This window comes from Artemia franciscana, chromosome 21 (assembly GCF_032884065.1).
Source record: "Artemia franciscana chromosome 21, ASM3288406v1, whole genome shotgun sequence".
Taxonomy (NCBI): Eukaryota; Metazoa; Arthropoda; class Branchiopoda; order Anostraca; family Artemiidae; genus Artemia; species Artemia franciscana.
In genome coordinates this window covers 13,519,071-13,541,105 of record NC_088883.1, presented here as the reverse complement: position 1 = coordinate 13,541,105, position 22,035 = coordinate 13,519,071, and the positions used below count along the sequence as shown (strand labels likewise).

At 35.3% G+C, this 22,035-nt stretch overlaps 1 pseudogene; it reads left to right on the top strand.

The window, feature by feature from the left end:
- Positions 1-7,348, top strand: part of LOC136040656 (inactive selenide, water dikinase-like protein) — a 44,140-nt pseudogene extending 36,792 nt beyond the window's left edge.
- Positions 7,349-22,035: the final 14,687 nt, after the last annotated feature.

Sequence of the window (22,035 nt, the reverse complement as noted above, 5' to 3'; positions counted from 1 at the left end):
AAAGTGTCTATGTGACTATGACTCGGTGATAGATATTGAATTAGATTGACCGTTGCATCAATTATATAGGAAACAGTGAATATATGTTAGGTTTTTAGACAAAATAGCGTAGCCATTTATTATAAATGCGAAAATTTTAGAACTAACAATAAAGGTTATATGTTTTGAGGCAAAGTAAGGAAGCATTAGCTTAGATACATTGTGCTTGTAAAAGCTAATTACATTGATTGGGTTTCAGGAAATAGCGAATAAAGTTGGTTTTTAGAAGACTGTATATTTTACACTGTGTTTAAGGAACAGATTTTTTTTTTGAAAGAATAATTGTTAAGTTACATTCTATTTTCAAACTTTCATGGGGTTGACAATAATCGTATTTCCTTGGTGATGAATAAACGAAATCAAAATGCTGCTTTGCAATGCTTTACTATAGCAACGGAAATCTAGTCGTTAGTTGAGACACAAAGTCGGCAAGAATAAGGGATGTATTTTACTTGTCCAAACAATTAGGTTTCATTTGAATATTCTACTTAAGTATTTATAGCTGTGTAACTTGTTTGTTTTCATTGTTTGTATTTATTTTAGGATTGTGCCACTGAGGCTGGTTCAACTGTAACTGGTGGTCAGACTGTAATGAACCCTTGGTTAACAATTGGTGGAGTTGCAACAACTGTTTGTCAACCGAATGAATTCATTGTGTAAGTAGTGTGAAGTAATTATTTCTTTTAATTTGCTTTGAAACAGAAACCCTGCTTTTTTTTTTTTTTTTTTTTTTTTTTTTTTTTTTTTTTTTTTTTTTTTTTTTTTTTTTTTTTTTTTTTTTTTTTTTTTTTTTTTTTTTTTAGCTGAACTTCTGTGAGGTTATATTTTTAAACATCTTCAATGCTGGTATTGTGTCTGAGGTGGTTTTTTTTAGAAATATTGTTGGTTGTTACTTCTAAGGGTACTGAGTGGTAATATTCAGTTTAGTTCTGTTTTATTTATTCAAACAATTAAATATACAACAATTAAAATATACCCTTGAAGCTCAGGCCTTATGAAACTAGTAATGAATAATATGGATTTAAATAATAGCACTTACAAATGGAATACAAAATTAGTAACAAGATATACACTTGATCCATCCGAGTTCAGGCCAAATATCAGCGAATAATCTTTCAGATTTTATTCTTTTCTTATTTCAACTATGCCCATCGCGAAGAGGAATGTGTCTCTGCCACTTAACTAATACACATACAAAACAAATAAACATTAACGCTTCATATCTAACTTTTAAAATTCTTTGAGAGCAAATATGTTTGTAGATCTGGCACTGGACACAAAAATTTTGAAAACATTTCGGAAGTAGTCCGTGTAGAAAAGGGGAAAAATAGATGGATTTAAGAAAATTAGCTTTGAAACTTCGCTTTCAAGTCCCTCGAGTTTTCAAAAGTGTTATTCAAACAACCAATGCCATGCCAGTGAACAATACCGTACATAGATTTGAATAATTGAGAAATATATGAGATAAAAATTATATTAAGGATCGAAGACTTTATTTATTCACTATTTCCACAACACAGAAAGCTTTTGCTTGTCACACAGAAATATAAATAATATAGCACATGAAAATACTCCTAAATGCTAATCCGACAAACATAATCAACAACCTATGTTTCATAACTAAACTTGTTATCTCATATTCACACTGGTATATATGTAAAACTTAGTAATAGGTAATGAGTGCTGAATTTGTGAAAAAGTTTCATTTTCTAGAAAAGGGTTTTAGTAGTTATAAGTTGTAGAAACCAAACTATTCGAACCGATTCTTCTATTTACTTCTAGGGGTCTAGCTCTCTAGGGGTGTATAAATTGGTTTACACAAAATTCCTAAGTAAAATAGAACTTTCAGTTAAACAGCAGAAATGTGGATTAATAGAAGTAAATTGAGCCCCTCCCCCTTTGAAATTTTTGCCCGACTCATAAAAACGTAATAAAAATGGGTATAAACAAGCTTTTTTTTTATTAATTATTTATTTTGAAATTGTGTTTGCTAAGTCTGAACAGATCTAAGATAGATGCAGGGTTAAAAGTTTTTTGCATTTTGAGGTTCATCGTACTTTGGTTTTTCATTGAAAAATGTCGTTTTCTATCATTTTTTTTTTCAGTTCCAGTCAGTTTTACAATTGTATACAATATATGTTGTCTTTAAAAAAAAGTTCCTCATCTAATATCACACCTAAATACTTGGTATTACGACTAAAAATAAATCTCTTATTGCCTGCAACTCCTTCAACTAAGGTTGAAGCTTTCAAGGGATATTTTAGTGGATGTTGAACTAATTCGAAACGAACTATGAGTATGTAGATTTTCAAAAAGATAACAAAGCAATATCTCAAAAATGGCTTACATTAGTAAGTTAGACCTTTAAGCGTATGTTGTGGCGGATTTTGAACTTGCCCAAAGGATCAACATTTATAATACGTACCATTGCAGTTACTATAACTAATGACGCTAAGGGTATTAAGGTGAAACCTTTAGGGAACGTTTAAGAGGAGTTTCAATTAAAAGAAAAAACTTCAACTCCACCAAACTCTATAAAGCTTCAACTTTTTGTGAATGTAATAGTGCATGCGTTCATTAGTCTTAATACACATTAAATAAATAAGTTCATTGATTGATTTATTTGATAAGTTTCCATCCCCGTATACATTTGACCATAGTGTCTGTTAATTAAAACCATAAGTGATTATGATAGGTATTCTTTGCTGTATATGTGATCGAAATATCTGGGCTTTTGTAGTTGCCCTGTGATCTCTTTTGACTCTTAAAAATGAACTAGAACCTTCAATTCCCAATCGAATGAGCAATCTCTGAAGTTTATACGCGTGTTTCTTCCGTAAGAACCATATAGGCCCCCAGGGTATAGTTTACAACGCTTGCCCCGGACCAGGGGTTGTGTTGACACCAGAGTTTCAAGACATTGAATGAACTTTTTCAGTGAACTCGGTCTGAAAATAATCTAGTGAATTATCCAGAAGCTCATTTTTTGTGACTTACCGTTTTTTTTTTGTATAAATATGTTAGTTACAATTATATTAATTTAGTAATTCTACTGATGAGGATCGCTGTATATGTGACCGGAATATATGGACTTTTGTACCTGTTTCTTCACTGTCTAAATAAATGGATTTATCCCCATTTGAAAATTTATTTGTTTACTTTATCTTCTTCATTATTACGATTACTTTAATTATTACTGTTGTTGGATTTTCATGCATATTTACCCTAAGTCCTGAAAGTTTATACCTTTGGCCTAGGGTATTTTTCAAAACTTAGACACTAGATACACTTTTCGACTATCCCTTAATTCCCTGAGAGAAAGTAGGGATAGGAAGGGATTTTCCCTTAAAAATTCCTCTTGATCTGAATTTTTGACTTATATTTTATGTTAATCTTCATGTTCTGACGAGCGTTAATTTTGTCGAAACTTTGGAGAGCATTATTTACTTTTGAGGTATTTTTGTGAAATGAGGAAAATTAGAATAATGCTAACATTGCCTATTTGCTCTTTGCAAGCTGCATTGTCAGTTTTTCCTCCAAGACTGTGTAGTCTTGTAGCAAAAATTTCCTTTCTTGATGCAGAATTATAAAGACATCGGTAAATATATTATGCATATATTTAAGCCCATCTATATGTTACTTGCTTTTAAACGGCACGCACAGCGTGTGCCCTAGACGTAAGTTACGAAACGTGCGCTATCGATGCATGTTAGTAAAAAAGAACTTCTGTTGGCTCCTTTTTTTCAAGAAGGATCACATTCATTTGGAAAATTAACATAAATAATTTTTAACAGGTTAATTTATATCAAAATAATATCGTATTCAACAAAATTACATGATTTTCAACAAAATCGTTCGCATAATCGACAACATTTTAAGCCAAATTAAAGTTAAGGATTAATGCATGAATTTATTTTGTAGGCCTGATAATGCAATGGTTGGTGACGTCCTGGTATTAACAAAGCCTCTAGGAACCCAAGTAGCAGTTAATGCTCATCAATGGTTAGACATTCCAGAACGGTGGAACAGGATTAAGCTCTGTGTATCGGAAGAAGATGTTCGAAAAGCCTATTTGAGGGCGATGGACTCGATGGCACGGCTCAATAGGATTGGTAGTTTTTTTTATTTATACACTTTTCCTTAAAAGAGCTAGGACATATTTAAACAGGAACCACAAAATCGATTTGAGCCTTGAACTGTCAGAAATTCGAACCTAGAACTGAGAGAATTAAGTTTCGACTGACATTTACAAAAAAATATATATATTAATAGAGGCCTTTGTACCATAATTTCAGTCTCTCAACCCTGTATATAAAAACATAATATTCATATAAATCACCCAAATTTAAAACAATAAAAATATAAATGAAATAAACTGAAGGCTCTGGGGCTAGACTATTGGGAATAAATTGAGTGTATTGTAAATATTCACCAAAGTACGTAAAAGTAAAGAACAGAAGTAAAATCTTTTAATCATGTGAATGTTCAGTGTGACGCGTAAGCAAACTTTGGTGCCGAGGGTAAAATGAAGGCTCTAAAAATGTGTTCCTTTCTGAGAGTTCAATGTCCTTCCCATAACTATCTGTTTGTTTTGCCGCTTTCTTTTTTCTCCTTCGATCAAAAGTAAAAAAAAAAAAATACATAGCCTAATGAAGAAACTAAGGATCCAGCTTACCTACGTTCAAAATTTTAGTGTCTTGTCTCTAAGTTTAATTGTCTAAGTGATCTTTATTAGCTCATAAATACGAATTTAAAAATTAAGTGAGGATCAGTAAAAGGAAAATTACACAATTTGGTTTATTCATTGTAAGCTAATCCACATGTTTAAAAAAATATATCCTATCAATTGCTTTCAATTGGCAATAAGTCAATTACCTTTTAGGAGTTTATAGGCATGGCCCTATAATTTAAAACCCATTCTTCCATATAAGGGAAATGAGTCGTTCCGTGGAAATTGGGACCCCTTCAACAGGGTGTCTACTTTGGAAGATTTATTTCTTGAATGAGAATATATTTTTCCTAAAAAGAAGAATGTAATTCCCATAGGTTTCCAAGCATATTGTTATCAGATGTCGAGTGTACACCTTTTGATAATGTCCTCAAACATTGAGACATCAAATTATGAAAAAAAAAGCTTTTAAAGCCATAATTTCTGTGTGTAGGGGAGGTGTCTATGTCCAAATATGATCTGAGAAACATTTCGTTTAGATGTAAACACGTTGTCTTAATTGTTTTTAAGTTGAGAGACAAATTTCTGGGAAAATAACGTAAAACTTATCTACATAGAAAGCAATCATCCTGTAAAAATAAAACTTAACTATATTTTTACTATATTTTAAATGTAGATTTTTTTTTAATTTTTGTTTTACAGGCTGAGTGCTTTCCTTGTATGTAAATTATTATACCAGAAATTTGTCTCTCTACTGAAAAAATTGATATACCAAATATTCTTGACTTTGTAGATTATAAGCAATATCATATTAACGGATAAACATGATTTCTTTCTAATTTCAGCTGCCCGACTAATGCACAAATATAATGCCCATGGTGCTACAGATGTCACTGGGTTTGGGCTCCTTGGTCACGCCCAAAACTTGGCTGCCAACCAGAAAAACGAAGTGGCATTCGTAATCCATAATTTACCAATAATCGCCAAAATGGCTGCCGTCGCCAAAGCTTGTGGTAATATGTTCCAGCTGGGGCAAGGTTTGAGTGCCGAAACTTCTGGCGGGCTGCTAATAGCCCTTCCTCGTGAACAAGCTGCAGCCTACTGCAAAGATATTGAGAAACAGGAGGGATATCAGGCTTGGATTATTGGTATTGTGGAGAAAGGGAGTAGAACCGCTAGAATCATTGACAAACCTCGAATAATTGAAGTACCAGCAAAAGATAAGGAGGGGGAACTATGGTAGACTATCACTGAATAAGTTGCGAAGCATTTCATTCAATTGAATTTATGATAGGCTTTTGATGCTTCATCCAACTATATATTTGAGTTTGTGACTTATTAGTAAACTAAACTGACATACCAGGTCCTTAAAAAATTAATAACTATATATTGTTCAGAAGTTATTTGATACTATTGTTTGATAGTTCAACGCTTCTTTTTTATTCTTTTTTTTTTAATTTCCCGTTTTCCAGAGATGGCTGGATTTTGGCGCTTTTGGTAGCAGTGTGTTTAAAAGGGAATATTTTATCAAGTCCTCGAAGACTAAACTAAAAATATAGTTTGTAGAATGAAAATATGTTTTGATATTTTTGAATACTCTAAACATGTTATAGCTGATAAAAATCAATCCATCTTGACTATGTTTTTGAGCATTTAGATTAAATCGCAGCAATTAAAGCTTGCTCAATATTTCAAAAAAAAAAATAATTAAGCCACCCTTTTATCTGACTTTCAGTGTGGTGACTCAACGCAGTGACATTTATTATTATTGAAAAACCCGTTTGAAACCCTGCTTCCATAAGTGAATGTAGATTTGAACTCCAAGTTACTATTCATCTGCCTGTTTTAATTTTGCCATCTTTTCCTTGTGTTTTTTGCATAATATTGGATTGTTTTTGGGAGCTAAGGTAATATACCTGTTATCTCCATGCTATCTTCTCACCAGCAATAGCTTCTTGGTGTGCCGCATACCGCTAGAACTCCCAACTTTTCTTATTGAAACACTGAACTATCAGCAGTTTTGAGGGAACCTGTAGGTCGATACTTGTCACATCGACTTTGGGGGCAATTAAACTTTAGATGACGATATTGTCTGTTGGATTTTAAATTTCCAGAACACTTTAAAAAACGTATAACCAGTAAGTACAATGATGTATACGTATATAGGGCCAGTCAAGTTTATTTTAAGTCGAAACCATACTTGTGAGTGTCGGTAGCTGGTATATTACTTTAACCCCAAAACAGCCTAGTATCAGCCATAACATTTCATAGCCTAAAGCTTTTATTTTCTTCACTTGTTGCAAAACTGAACCTAGTTTGACAACATTTAAGATGAGCTTCCTAATTTAAAACCAAAATTGAAAGTGAGTCTAAAGTAATCCTTTGTAGATATGATAAAGATTTTAGTTGAAGTTATCAGCTTCTAATGTTTGCTTTTTACTTGATGCCTCTGTTCGTTCTTGAAACTGACATGTATTTAGCAATATGAAGCATCTTAGGCAAACTTCATTGAAGAGCTAATGTGCTGATGTTCTGGCTAATGCATATGAATGGAACAGTGGCCATGATGCTTATGGGTTTGAATCTTTTTCGTCAGTGCTTTTATCTTTTGAAGACAATTTATTAAACATGTAAATGAAATTTTGAAGTGTTTTAGGGTTGCTGAAAGTTTAGCCTGGGTCGAGTGGGCTGTTCTTTTGCTTGTCTTGTTCTTTTACATTTTGAAACTAATGATTATTGTTAGCTTACAAGTGTGAAAAGTGTTGACAAAAAAAAAGAAGAAAAAAAGCATCTGTACCATCTAGCGTCTGGTGTATCTTATCTTTTTTCAGCGTAATGATGGATCAAAATTAATGTAGTAATAAGTGTCTGGTCCCAGATTATGGAAAAAAAAACACAGTTTGCGAAGCCTACAATGAAATGACAAGAAACGCTAAATAGCATTGCTGATATAACAACAACGGTAAGATAGTTGGTAACGCAGTGTTGATAGTTCAATAGGTAACATACAAGACGGTGGTAGAATGGGAAAATGTATTTTGGTTGTTTTTGAGTGTTTTTAGAAGGTACTTCAGTACAAAGAAGGGTTTTTTTGGTCGTCTTAGGTCTGATCTGAACAATATTTTGATAGTGATTTCTGCTTCTCTGGATTTTTTCTGATAAGAAAAAAGGCCTATCGAGTTTCGGAAAAAAGGCAATTACTGCTTACACTAAGAATCAAGTGGGATACAGAACAAGCATAGACACGTCGGCACGGTCTAAAAACATTGCTTAAAGTTTTTTACTTAATAAGGTCTGATTTCCCGCAATTTTTCCAGACGAGAAACAAAAGGATAACGAATTTAGGAAAAACTAGAAACTGCTGCTTACTTTAAGAACCAGGTGTGATACAGAACGAAACATATTGGCGTTTTTGACACGACCTAACGATATGATGTGGAACTGTAACATAACAAGCTCTGATTTTCCACAATTTTCTCCGGTAAGAATAAAAAAGGATTGATGAGTTAGAGAAAAATAAGACACATATAAGAAGCAACTAGAGTACATGAAGAAACACATTTGAACAGTTAATACATTATAAAGACTTAATGTGAACAATTTTGACATTTAGTTCTCCGATTCATTGTACTTTTTCCTGGAAACAAAAAACTGGTCATTGAATTTGTGGAAAATTTGACTGCTTTCCTAGTTAAGAACCAAGTAGGATACAGGAGCGAGCAGCTAAGACCAATTGATAGAAAGTCTCCTATTTCAGGGATGGGCTGTTTGTTGGATTGCATGAAAAAAAAAATTTCAATGTTTTTTTTTAAATACCACAGTTGAAGTGACCAGTTGGTTCAGCTTAACATTCAACATGCTATGGAAGTCGGTTCTTGTACACTGTCTACTGATAAAAATTGAAATTCTGGCATAGTCAAACTGGAAATAGTAAGATATGAAAAAAAATGGTATTACTAGCAGGAAAGGTTATTTTAGCTATTTCAATCTTGTTGGGCTTATCTTTGTCCCTGTAACTAACCGGCGGTTAGTTGTTGTTGGCTGTTGTCGTATCCTGTAGATGGTTTAATTTCCCCAAATTGCTTGCCGTTTCCTTTTTATGTCACCTGGTATTAACCAAGTGACATAGCAATCGCAAATTCTGTCGGTCCCGGTTTTGCTACTTTAGGCACTTCCAGGTAAGCTAGGGCGATGAAATTTGGGAGACGTATCAGGGACCAGACCAGATTAAATTAGAAATAGTCGTTTTCCCGATTTGACCATCTGGGGGAAGTGGGGGCCCATTAATTCGGAAAAAAAAGAAAAATTGAAGTATTTTTAACTTACGAACGGTTGATCAGATCTCAATGAAATTTGCTATTTAGAACGATATCATGTGTCAGAGCTCTTATTTTCAATCTCGACCGGATCTGGTGACATTGGGGGGGGGAGTTCGGAGGGGGAAACCTTAAACTTGTAAAACACTTAGAGTGGAGGGATCGGGATGAAACTTGGTGGGAAAAATAAGCACAAGTCCTAGATACATGATTGACATAACAGGAACGGATCCGCTCTCTTTGGGGTAGTTGGGGGGGGGTTAATTCTGAAAAATTGGAAAAAATGAGTTGTTTTTAACTTACGAACGGGTTATCAGATCTGAATGAAATTTGATATTTAGATGAATATCGTGTCTCAGAGCTCTTATTTTAGCTCCCGACCGGATCTGGTGACATGGGGGGATGGGAGGGTAAACCTAAAACTTGGAAAACACTTAGAGTGGAGGGATCGGGATGAATTCTGCAAAATTAGAAAAAAATGAGGTATTTAAAAACTTACGAATGTCTGATCGGATCCCAATGAAATTTGATATTTAGAAGGATATCGTGTCTCAAAGCTCTTATTTTAAGTCCCGACCGGATCTGGTGACATTGGGGGGAGTTTGGGGTGGGGGAACCTAAAATCATGGAAAACGCTTAGATTGGAGGGATCGTGATGAAACTTGGTTGGGAAAATAAGCAGAAGTCTTAGATACGCGGTTTACATAATTGGAACGGATCTGCTCTATTGGGGGGGGGGAGTTAATTCTGAAAAATTAGAAAAAATGACGTATTTTTAACTTACGAAGGAGTGATCGGATCTTCATGAGACTTCATATTTAGAAGGACCTCGTGACTCAGATCTCTTATTTTAAATCTCAACCGGATCCAGCGTAAATGGGGGGGGGGAGCAGTTGAGAGGAACCGGAAATCTTAGAAAATACCTAAAGCGGTGAGATCAGTATGAAACTCGATTGGAAGAATAAAAACCTGTCTAAGACACGTGACTGACATAATCGGACCGGATCTGCTCTCTTTGGTGGAGTTGGGGGGGGGGTTAATTTTGAAAATTGAGGTATTTGTAAACGAAAGGGTGACCAGAACTTAATGAAATTTGATATTTAGAAGGGTCTTGCGCTTTAAAGCTCTAATTTTAAATTCTGACCAGATCCTTTGACATTGGGGGGAGTTGGAGGGGGAAACCAGAATTCTTGGAAAACGTGAAAATTGGGGTATTTTTATTTTACAAATAGGTGATCGGATCTTAATGAAATTTGATATTTAAAAGGAATTAATGTCTCAGAGCTCTTATTTCAAATCCTGAACAGATCTTTTGACATTGGGGGGAGTTGGAGGGGGAAATCTTGGAAAACATCGGGATGAAGCTTGGTGGATAGAATAAGCAAATGTCCTTGATACGTGATTGACGGAACCGTACTGGATTCACTCTCTTTGGGGGAGGGGTTCAGTGATTTGGCGAGTTTGGTGCTTCTGGACGTGCTAGGACGATGAAAATTGGTAGGCGTGTCAGGGAGCTGCACCAATTGACTTGATAAAGTCGTTTTCCTAGATTCGACCATCTGGGGGGCTAAAGGAAGAGGAAAAATTAAGTATTTATAACATACGAGTGGGTGATCGGATCTTAATGAATTTTGATATTTAGAAGGACATCGTGACTCAGAGCTCTTATTTTAAATCCTGACCGACATTCAGCCTCTTATTTTCCTTTTAAATCAATCTATTGCTTCATAAAATTTTGCTAGAGCTCATACCATATAATCTCTTGGCTCTTAGCTCTTCTTGCCTCGTCACAAGTGCCATATGAGCTCTTAGCTCTTGTTTGTTTATCCTTGTTTGAAACAAAGTTTGCTGTGTTTTTTTATATATATAAAATAACAACTTGGAACAATAATTGTTCAATACTTCTTTGTGATTTTTAGGTGAGTGATGAGGATTTAGTAGGTTTGGCACACGGATCTTTTTCTCTATAGTACATGCTCATCATCAACGGCAGTTACGTAACTAATCTACCGTTCTAATCTTTGACAACACATGTTTCGTATAATTCCGTTTGAGTTGAAACTTGAGTTAATAAAACGGTTTGACATATTTTGTTTTGGATCCATTTATGTCGTTAAAATTTCTATCAGTATCAACTTGATCGTATTTATCTACTTTTAGGCCCAAGGCGGAGTTTCCTTAATTTGCTTATGGACTTTTTTGAAATATTGATTTGTTTTAATGTCGAATAACATTTATATACCAAGGCGGTCTAACAGCATGTCCACGTTGGGTTGATGGGTCAATGAATGACGTATATTTAGTTTTAGATAATGCTACGTTTTTTGGGGTAAGAGGAAAAATAATAGAAAGACTATTTTGGATTAAAATGTATTTGTGATTGATATATGTCGCATATTGAATTATAACAGCATGCCTTGTGTAATGCAATACTTAAATGATTTATCGCGAAACTTCTTGATTTTATTTTCTTTTTTAGACAGAATTTATTATAAATGCAAGAAAAAAAAAATACAAAAAAAAGAAAAAAAATTGCCAAAAACATTATGGCTTGTGTGGCCATTCTTGAAACTACGAAACATATCTCTTATCAATAGATTCCCCTAGTAAGCAGAGGATCCATTTATGGCGTTAGAATTTCTAGAATTACCAGGAGTTTTAAATGAGTTGGAACTGAATCAACTCCTCCTAGTAGTTTAAAATGTAAGGAAAAGCAAATATTAGCTTATTCTCAAGCACTATTGAGCAAATGATTTTTAATTTTAATTTAATACTGAATTCTGCTATCTAGTATTCAATACTAAATTATAAAAATTTAACAATGATGCATAATGGAGACCTGCTTGTATTTGAAATAAGTTGTTTGTATTTGTGAATTCGACCTACAAGCATGTTGTAACGGAATTTGTCAATAATAAAGCATGAGGATCTTCAAAGTCGGATGAAAAAAAAAAACGGCTATATTTCTGCAACTACGTTTCTCAGAACTACTTTCTGGTTATTTACGAGGCAAATGTCTGAGAACCATCCAAGCCAAATCTGATGCTGACTTGCTTATTGTGCTTACAGCGGTTGAGCATTCGAAGACTTGGGATACTGTAGTTATTGGTGACGTTATATTGTAGTCCTGAGCACCACAAGGTCTACCTGCATAGTGAGCCTAAGGCAACCACTTCAGGCGCAACTTGGGACATCAAAGCCATTATTAAGAATATTGGGACTGAAACCAGCAAACTATTTCCTTTTGCTCATCCAATTCTTTTCCGCGACAGTACTTGTCGTCTACATGGACTAAGCAAAGGGATTGCGCTTAAACGGCTGAGAGACTACGAAAGGTTTAGGGAAAATACTTCAAGTTTTTCTCGAATTGATGCATCGAAAAAAGAGATTAAAGCAGCGACTTTGTATATTGTACGGGGGAAATCTACTGACAATCTTGAAAGTTACCGGTACCAAGTCTTTCAGCAGGAAGTAGCAACGTCTACAACTTTCGTTCATCCCCAAGATCTACCTCCTACTTCAGCAACAGCGAAATTTCAAAACCTATCTTCAAGTACAAGATTGGATCGGGCTTCCGAGCACTGCCCTTGATCCTAAAAATTGGGGATGGAAACCCCAGAACAGCATTTTTACCCTATTCTTACGGATTTTCTAGCGGCACCAAAGAAAATGCTCACAGTCGTGATGTGTCGTTGTAAGGGATCCTGTGATAGTAACCGGTGCAGCTGTACTCGAAATGGCATAGAATGCATCACTGCTTGCAAATCTTGCAAAGGAACAATTTGCTCTAATGCTCAAGTTCAAATCGAAGATGAAGAAGACCTGTGATTAGTTAAATAAATGTGATGAATCTCTAATCCCTTTGTAATTTCAAATTACCTTTGATATTGTGTTCAATTTGAAATCAATGATTTACCTGTTTGTTGGAAGCTGCTTATTGGATTCTGAAAATTTGGGGTGGTTACGTTTAGGTTTGAGTGTGGGTGGGGATAATTTGATGTGCACGACTTCTTCACTGTATTAGCAGTCAAATTTTTTTCTGTATGGATTCAACCTCGTCTAATGTTGATCTCAGACCTATTTTGACGCTTGATTTATCGGTGGGAGGGGGGGGGTAACTGAACTTGAGCCTTCAAAACGAAGACAAAGAGCAAATTCGTGATCTACGTACCAGATTTACCTATTACTGATTTTCTATATTTGCAAATTAAGCTTTACTTAAAAAGTCGTCATTTTAGAAGAAAAGACAAAAACAAACAACTTCCCATTGTCCGATTTTGGCTGATTTTTTACATGTTGTAGGAATTTTTTTTCCGGTTCGAATGGTACCAAAATCAAAATTTTTGAAACTTGGTTGAAGTTAAACCTTAGATTGACTACTAATATCAAAGTAAAACTTGGTTTCCGACATTGATTACGTCTAGACTAGTGGCATTCAGTCTATTATATGTTGCCACTCATGGACTGTTGACGACCACCAATGACTTGCCTGTGAAATTATGATTCCAACTCAATTATCTGTGTTACTATTAGTAAGGCAAAGAGGAGCTCTGACAACGTTCACCATATTTAATATTAATGCACACGTATTCCCGAGCCTTTCAACTAGGTACAAGCATAATGATTTTGTGCGATGAAGGACAGTAAGCTGGCACAACTGTGAAGATCATTTTACTAGTAAAAATAGAAACTACTTCACATCCATTTTTTGAAAAATCGTAATGTATATCCACTTTCAGCATACTTTAAATAAAAATTGCTTTGCTATAATTTTTTTCCGAGAAGAATCAAATTTAATTAAATACCGGTAATTTGGTGGTAAAAGAGACTTTTAAATTTGTTTACGTTTGGCTCTTGAATTAAAATAGTATATGGTTTAATCAAATTAATATTTCTATAACTCAGACAAAGCTGCATAGGAATGTTGTACATTTATCGAAAAAAAAAAATCCTAAACTCATAGCTTATTATACACTAGATTAAGTTCTACTTTTGAGCTTATTAGGAATGTTTTTGACAACTGAATGTTTCCAGGTTTCGTATGAAGAATGTGAATCAATTGTAATTTAAACTCTTGACAAAGCAAGCACCGCAAGATGGGCGAATAGTAAAATTTTCATCACTCATGTCAACCAATGAGGACCTCTGCAAAAAATACAAACCTGAGTTGATAACTTCTTGCCATGTGGCCATACAAACACTGCTTAGAACATCTTAAAAGAACGATATGTTTGTCTCATAACGTTGACGTTGTTGAATTCTTGGGACTGTCACAGCGCCCTTTTTGACCTTTTTTAAATTGCTTAACAATTTTGAGAATTCTCCACTGTTAACAGAGTCTGGACTGACTGTCTGCTGACTACATGCCTCTGGATATGCCCCCCTAACTAAATGCTCTGCTCAGGGTTGCTCTACCCTCAGGTTGAATTGGTTGAACCTTCACCTTTGGCGAAAACTGAATATCGGTCGTTCAACTTTAAACGCCATCATCAGTTCCATGATGCTTTACGGAACTGAGAAATGGCGTGCATAAGCCGCAACCCTAAAGGTCGTTGTTGTATTCCAGATTTAAGAACCTGAGATGGATCGAATACTTTCTGGAAATTCTGAGGGAGATGTTACACTAAATTAAAAGACACTATGTGTTTTGGCCGCTTACAGGTCTGGACTGTATGTCAGCTGAATTTTATGACTAACTACTTGTGACTGTAAACGCTTGCGAATGAGATTACTTGTGACTAAGACTACTTGCGATTGCACCTGTGATTATATGCAACTGTCGTAACTTGCAACCATGATTACTTCTGACTATGGCTAATTGTGACTGTGAGTACTTAAACCTACTAAACTTGTGCCTGAGAGTTTTTGCGATCCTGATAGCTTTCAACTATGTGCGAATGCAACTTGACTGTTGCTACGGCCACATACGGCTGTGATTACTTGCAACTGCGAATGTAACTACTTACAACTCAAAGGGCAACAGCTTGTTAAGAGTGTGACAACTCGTGACTGCAACTGCTAGCAACAGTGATTACTGACATTGCCACCGCGATTGTGACTGTGACTTTAAATACTAGTACAGCATCAACTATAATAATTAAATCCATTGGACTAAATCAAAAGAGTATTTCGGCATCTTGCTTGTCAAAATAGCATGGTACGTTCAGTTTGTCAGAACAACTGAATTTGTATCTGTATTGATCGCAGGAGCGGCTGCGGGTCTTAAATTGAAACTTTCATTGATTGCTAAGGTGTGTTTTAAACATAATCAAAAGAAACTAGGCTGTTAAATAGGCTTATTTTCGATATTTTAACATTTGTTAGGCAAGGAAGTTGAACCATTCAGAGATTGAGAAGTACACTATGTGCTTCCAAGCTGGGTCACTCGCTTGATGCTGAAGGCGGACGAGTCCTATTAGGCTTTGGACACTTGTTTGCTTTGAAATTCATGGCGACTTCTTGTTTAACCAACATTCGAATAATGTTTTATTAGTATAACTGACCAAGTCTGTGAATTGGGTCACTTGCTTCACACTCTAGGCAGGTTAGCTCCCTTTTAGACTACGGGCGCTTGTTGGCTTGTGAGTTTAGGTGACTTTTCTGTCTACCTAATATTTATTTTATTTTTCTAATGCATATGTCTGAGCTTATGAATTGGGTGTTAAACCTGCTCGACACTAGGCAGGCGAACGCTTGTTTGCGTGAAATTTCAGGCTACTTAACTGTCATGTGTGAATTCTAAAATTTTGTCAACCTGCTTGAGACTAGGCGGTCCTGCATCTCCAAAAGCTAACAAACAAGTATTTGTCCAATTTGAGAGTCACAGCTGCTCCCGCCGTTTGCCCATTTCGTTTACCAAAACATTTGGAAACCTATAGTCTATAGTCTCCCAATTCACCTGCGAGCCCACAAGACTTGTCAGCCAAGTGTCGATCATAAAACTCGGTAGTCTGCCCGAAATTCTAAGCAGGCAAGCCTAATAGGCTTAGGTCACTTGTTTGCATGTGAGTCCAATCAAACTTAGTTCCCGCCCTCTTTTTTTTAGCATACAAGTCCAGTCGACATAGACCATCATGAGTCAACCCAAAAATCTCGATCATCTCTGAAGTTCTCTGACTATTAGTTTGTCTGATTCCATAGACGATAATCTAGGGATGATAAACTATCGATCAACAAGTGAAAACACATAATTTTTATACATTCCTGAAAAAGGCTAATGACATCTGTGAGGTGTACAACATTTCCTTATGAAGTGTAAGAATATATTCTTCGTTTTGAATTAAAACTTTGAATAGCTTCACCATGCTCTCCTATCCTTAAAACCAATAAGACGTGCTAACGAGGTGCAGTAAAATGGTCAATGCTGGTGGTCAGACACAGAGACAAAAATACTACCTTAAAGCATTTCTTGTTTGATTAAGACTCAACACTCCCTGAAATTGTCTTCTTAATACCTTCAGCCTTAGTACTAAGCGCCGTAGTTTTAGTATTAGCAGCAGCAGGCATATAGCCTTTTGGTCAATTGATCCTCCTTTTCTTCATTCCCTGAAAGTTTCAAGTTAACATCCTAAGACTTCTCAGAGATAAGCCCTTAAAACTGGCATAATGTGTTTTGATTTAGTCCAACACTTCCCTCAACATTCCCTGAAAGCTTTACTATCAAACCCTTAACCGTTTTGGACTCTAAGGGTCAAACTTGAACCAGTTTCTCAGTAACAAATACTATATGTAAACAATGGGGTAAATTATTCTAATATTGATTCCCAGGCCTGTCAACTTTTCCAAATTTTTTTTTAACTGCGAAAACGCGCTCGGCCCTAACTGAACTACTTTTATCATCTGCACTACATCCACTATCTTTACTGATATTTTGACCTTAATGCACTTAGCTTTGGTAGTTGTAGTATGCACATAGTGACCTAAAAGTTTCAACTTAAAACCATAAGTCATTTCGGGAATTTTACTGATGCGCCCTTTTGGCAATCTGGATATACATAATGTCTTTTGATTTAGTTTAACTTACTCCTGACCAATACCTGAAGGTTTTGCCTTGATAATCTTATCTTCATTAGTCCTAGTAGAAGTAGCGGTATGCACAGAACGCCTTTTGATTAGATAAACATCCCTCTCAACCTGCCCTTAAATTTCAATTCTATGCTCCAAGCCATTCCAGAGAAATTGCTCATGCATCCTATTGGAAACATGCATGGACGTAGAGTGTTTTTATTTAGTTCAAAATCTCCCGTAATATATTTAATACAGAACAACAAAATCGACCAAATTTCCTATACAGCCTAGGGCTATATCCAAGAATAGTGGAAGAAGGGGTTCCTTCTTCCAGTAGGGGTTCCTTGCTGTCTAGTTCAAAAGAAGGTACGTACTGCACTGTTACCAATAAACTATTTTGAATATTAAAATTGCAATAAAAAAAAATTACAGGACATACATAAAAATAATAATTAGTTAAAAGGAAAATACCTAGCATAAATTTAGCCTCTCCTACTGATGACTAAATTTAAAATCGCTGGAGGACGCAATGCGAAGTAGTTAAAAAAAATGGCAAATATCAGTTACCTCAGTTCTAGGCATGTATACAGGAATTGGTTCGTGTGGCGGGATTGAAAAAAAAACAACATGTGAATTACGTTAAAAATGTCAAAAATTTATCTACTAAGGATTCGTACTTTGGGGGTGGGGGCTTCCATCTACCTGTTTGCATGTGGAAGGACTTGCATCTAGTTAGAAAAGGCTTTATAGTCCATAATCTACAATTGTTTGGCTTTAGGTAATGTCATAATGTAATTGTTATATTGCAATGCCATTGCGTAGTTGTTTATAAAACAGTAATTTCAGAATCTGGAGGCTCTTTGTCGTCAAGTTATAGATCACAAGAAGCTGTTTTCAACCCAAAGAGATGCTTTAAACCTTTTTAGGTCATATCTGCAGCTTGAAAAACTCTCGGTGCATCAAGTTTTGTGAAAGTTAGTACTGTTAAATAACTGCTTTAACTGTAAGTAAGGACAGTAATTGTCCCAACACAGCTCAATAGTAAGCAAAATCCTAAAATAACAATAGATGCACCAGAAAAATTAAAATTTTATTCTGATTCTAAATATATAAAGTTCATTAAGTTTAATGTTACCCTTCAAAAGATATGAGCCTGAGAAAATTTGGCAAATCTTCAAAAAAGGTGGAAATGCCCCAATAGTAAGCAAAATCCTAAAAAAACAGATATTTGATAACAATAGATGCACCAAAAGAATTAAAATTTTATTCTGATTCTAAATATATAAAGTTCATTAAGTTTAATGTTACCCTTCAAAAGATATGAGCCTGAGAAAATTTGGCAAATCTTCAAAAAAGGTGGAAATGCCCCAAAAAGCCTTGTGGTCTCTATGAAAATTACACCATCAGACTCAGCAAACTGGAGAACTTTAATGTAGAGGTTTCAAGCTCCTATATAAAAAATGTGGAATTTTGCATTTTTGGCCAGAAGAAAGATGGCGGATTTGAATGAAACACGGATGCGTATTTATTTGGTTTTTTTTACCAAGGGTGATTGAAGCAAACCCGTGATTCCAGAAGATCTGGATGGGCCTCATTTGATCGGAAATCAAAAGTTCTAGTGCCCTTTTTAAGTGACCAAAAGGATTGGAGCACATCTAGCCCCGTCCCCCTCCCACGCCTTTTTTCCCAAAATTGTCCGATCACGAATTTGAGATAGCCATTTTATTCAACCTAGTTGAAATGTCCAATAACTATGATTTTGGGGATAAAATTACTCTCCCCTACAGCACCTGGGAAAAGGGCTATAAGTTACGAAACGTGTCTGTTGTTTACGTTTAGAATCTGTTATATTCGGGAATTTTCCGTGAAATTCTGTAAATTTTTCCCCTGGGAAATTCCCTCCTCACGAAAAGTCCTACCCATGGAAAATCCCCCACCCAGGAGAATGCATATTCCCCAATAACAGATTTTACACGTAAGTAATGGACAAATTTCGTAGCTACGAGTCCTTTCCTCAGGGGCTTTTGGAGGGAGGTCTTGTTATCTAACCACGCTGAAAATTTTCCCTCCAGGAACATCCTCGCATGTAAAAATGAGCCGGCAAAGACAAAGTAAGACAAATAAAAAGAATTTCGTGTAGGAGTTTGGGCAAAGTCCTCCGCTGTAAAATTTTCCCTGAAAATTCTGTCCCAGAAACTTTTTTGTTTCAGGAAAATTTTCAGCGGTGTCAGAATTGTCTGGATTTTTTTTTTTCCGTCGGCGGAGGGATTTTCCGCGGGTGAAATTCTCCATGTGAAGTTTTCCACGGGGGCAACTTTTCACTGGGGGTGAAGGAATTTCCGAGAAAAAATTTTCACTGAGGAGAGATTTGCAGCATAATTTGAAAAACGACCTGAAAGTAGTCTTTCAAATGAAAGTATGCTAAGAAAAATTTTTCAGTTGGATTCGCCCGCAAGAAATTTTCCAGGAGGTATTTCCAGCGAGAGTGGAATTGCTCGGGGGTATTTTTCCAGGGGGTAATTTTACGTGGGAAAAACTTCACTTGAATGCATTTTCCGTGGATGAAAAGAATATTCTATAGAGGGGAGTCAGATTTCCCGGCATTATTTGAAAAAAGATCATAAATTACATCCAAAAAAGTTTTTTGACTGAAAGTCGGGAGCAAAGTTATAATTTAAAAACGAGCAAAAATTATTTCTTGTATGAAGGAGGTTGCTGTTTCCTCAATACCTCTCTCTTTACGCTAAAGTTTGACTTTTTGTCTCATTTCTTTAAAAATGACTCCTGAAACACAATGGCCGATTAGCAGGCTAAGAAGCTTTTTGTAAAGTTCTAAGAAACTTTACCGTAAAGAGCAAAATATTGAGGTGGGGCAGCCCCCCTCACATATGAAATAATTCTTAGTCCTTTTAGTGTTTTAATCTTACTCCTAAGTCTAAGGTGAAAAAGCCATATTTTTTTTATTTAATATGTACCTGAAACACATACAGAACTTTTTTTAAACGAAAAAAAAATCGCCTAATCATATTTATCTAAAAGTAAATCACAGGAGTTTGTGGTATTTTTTTTCTATGTACTCGTACTACTCGAGTATGCAGTACTCGTAGCATTTGTGAAGTCGGGACTGAAAGTCGGGAGCAAAGTTATAATTTGAAAACGAGCAAAAATTATTTCTTGTATGAAGGAGGTTGCTGTTTCCTCAATACCTCTCTCTTTACGCTAAAGTTTGACTTTTTGTCTCATTTCTTTAAGAATGACTCCTGAAACACAATGGCCGATTAGCAGGCTAAGAAGCTTTTTGTAAAGTTCTAAGAAACTTTACCGTAAAGAGCAAGATATTGAGGTGGGGCAGCCCCCCTCACATATGAAATAATTTTTAGTCCTTTTAGTGTTTTAATCTTACTCCTAAGTCTGAGGTGAAAAAGCCATATTTTTTTTATTTAATATGTACCTGAAACACATACAGAACTTTCTTTAAACGAAAAAAAATCGCCTAATCATATTTATCTAAAAGTAAATCACAGGAGTTTGTGGTATTTTTTCTATGTACTCGTACTACTCGAGTATGCAGTACTCGTAGCATTTGTGAAGGACCTCTGGCCCCTTGTGTGTTTGATCTAATTGATTGCAGGAAGCTTATTTAAGCGAAGGGGACTTTTCGTGGACACTACCTTGATTGAAAACAAACAATAGGGAAATTCCATGAAAAATATAATGAGAAAAAGCTAAAAAATTCATGGAATTACGGCTGGGATGGTGGGAGGGATGTAATCGAAAGACCTACCCTGACTTATTGGCTCGCTTTAACCATTTCTGTGTCAATTGCTTAAGATCCATTTCTAATATTATCGTACTTTTTAGAGGGAAACTGAGAATGCAGTTTAGCAAAATTTTTATAATTTTTCTCAAGATTAGAATTGAATCAGGGAGGCAATTCCCAATCTTGGTTCTGGTACAGTTTCTACTTGCAAATTAACTAAAATATCATTCAAGAAAGGCCTAGAATCTGTTAAGATAAAGAAAAAAGAAAAAAAAAAAAACTCTCACAATGGCTCTGCCCGAGCCCCGTTTTTTACCCGGCTTCTCCTCTCGTAAGACCTCCTTGTTGGCTTTGGTACCACCTCGTTTTTTACACTTAATTTCTTTTGTTATTTTTTCATTTAAGTATATTTTTTAATTTGCCATTAATCAGTAAATATTATGTTTCTTAAGCTTTGTAAAATAGTTCCGTTTAGGATATTTTGAGAATATCCAACGCTAAGCTCTAGGATGGGAATATTTCTTTCTCAGTACATTTGCCTTCAAAAACTTATTTAAGGATTTTAAAGATATAATAATAATATTAGTATCAATAATACATATTATCCCTCTATGCATCCAAAATTCGATAAGGGGAGCATGAAAAAGGAGAAAGTATAGAAAAAGCAAAAATTATAGCTGGGGCACATACATATGTCAATTAAATACACCAATGCAAACAATACAACTCGAAACGACTTGTATATCAAAAGACAAATCAGCAGAAATAAGCTACTGATTTCTAGAAAGTTTCAACGTGGAGAGAAAACCATAGGACTTTCTCATTTTTTCCTTTAATCTTTTCTTTTATAAACTGCCTCCTTACAATTCTGTAAAACTCGGATATAATAGTCTGATGCTCAGAAATTCTAATTTGAGCTTATTTAAAAAAAACATATGTGCTTCGTTCAATTTTTTTTTTAAAGAGGAAAAACAAACACTGGATTACCCAGATCTATTTTTGCCACTGTCTCTCTTTTTCTGCAATTTTCTCGCATGCAACCACACAAACACTAATACAGGCAACACATGCATATGCTTTCCATCTCTTTTCTTGTCAAAATTAGTCTTTTACTTCGCCATTCACTAGCTGAATTGCTATTCACCTGCCATAACTGCCATAAGTATTTCTATTCAATAGGCTCTTCTTCTTCTGGTGGTGCTATAGTTGTCTCCTCAGAACGCAACTGTGAATAACGATTAGAA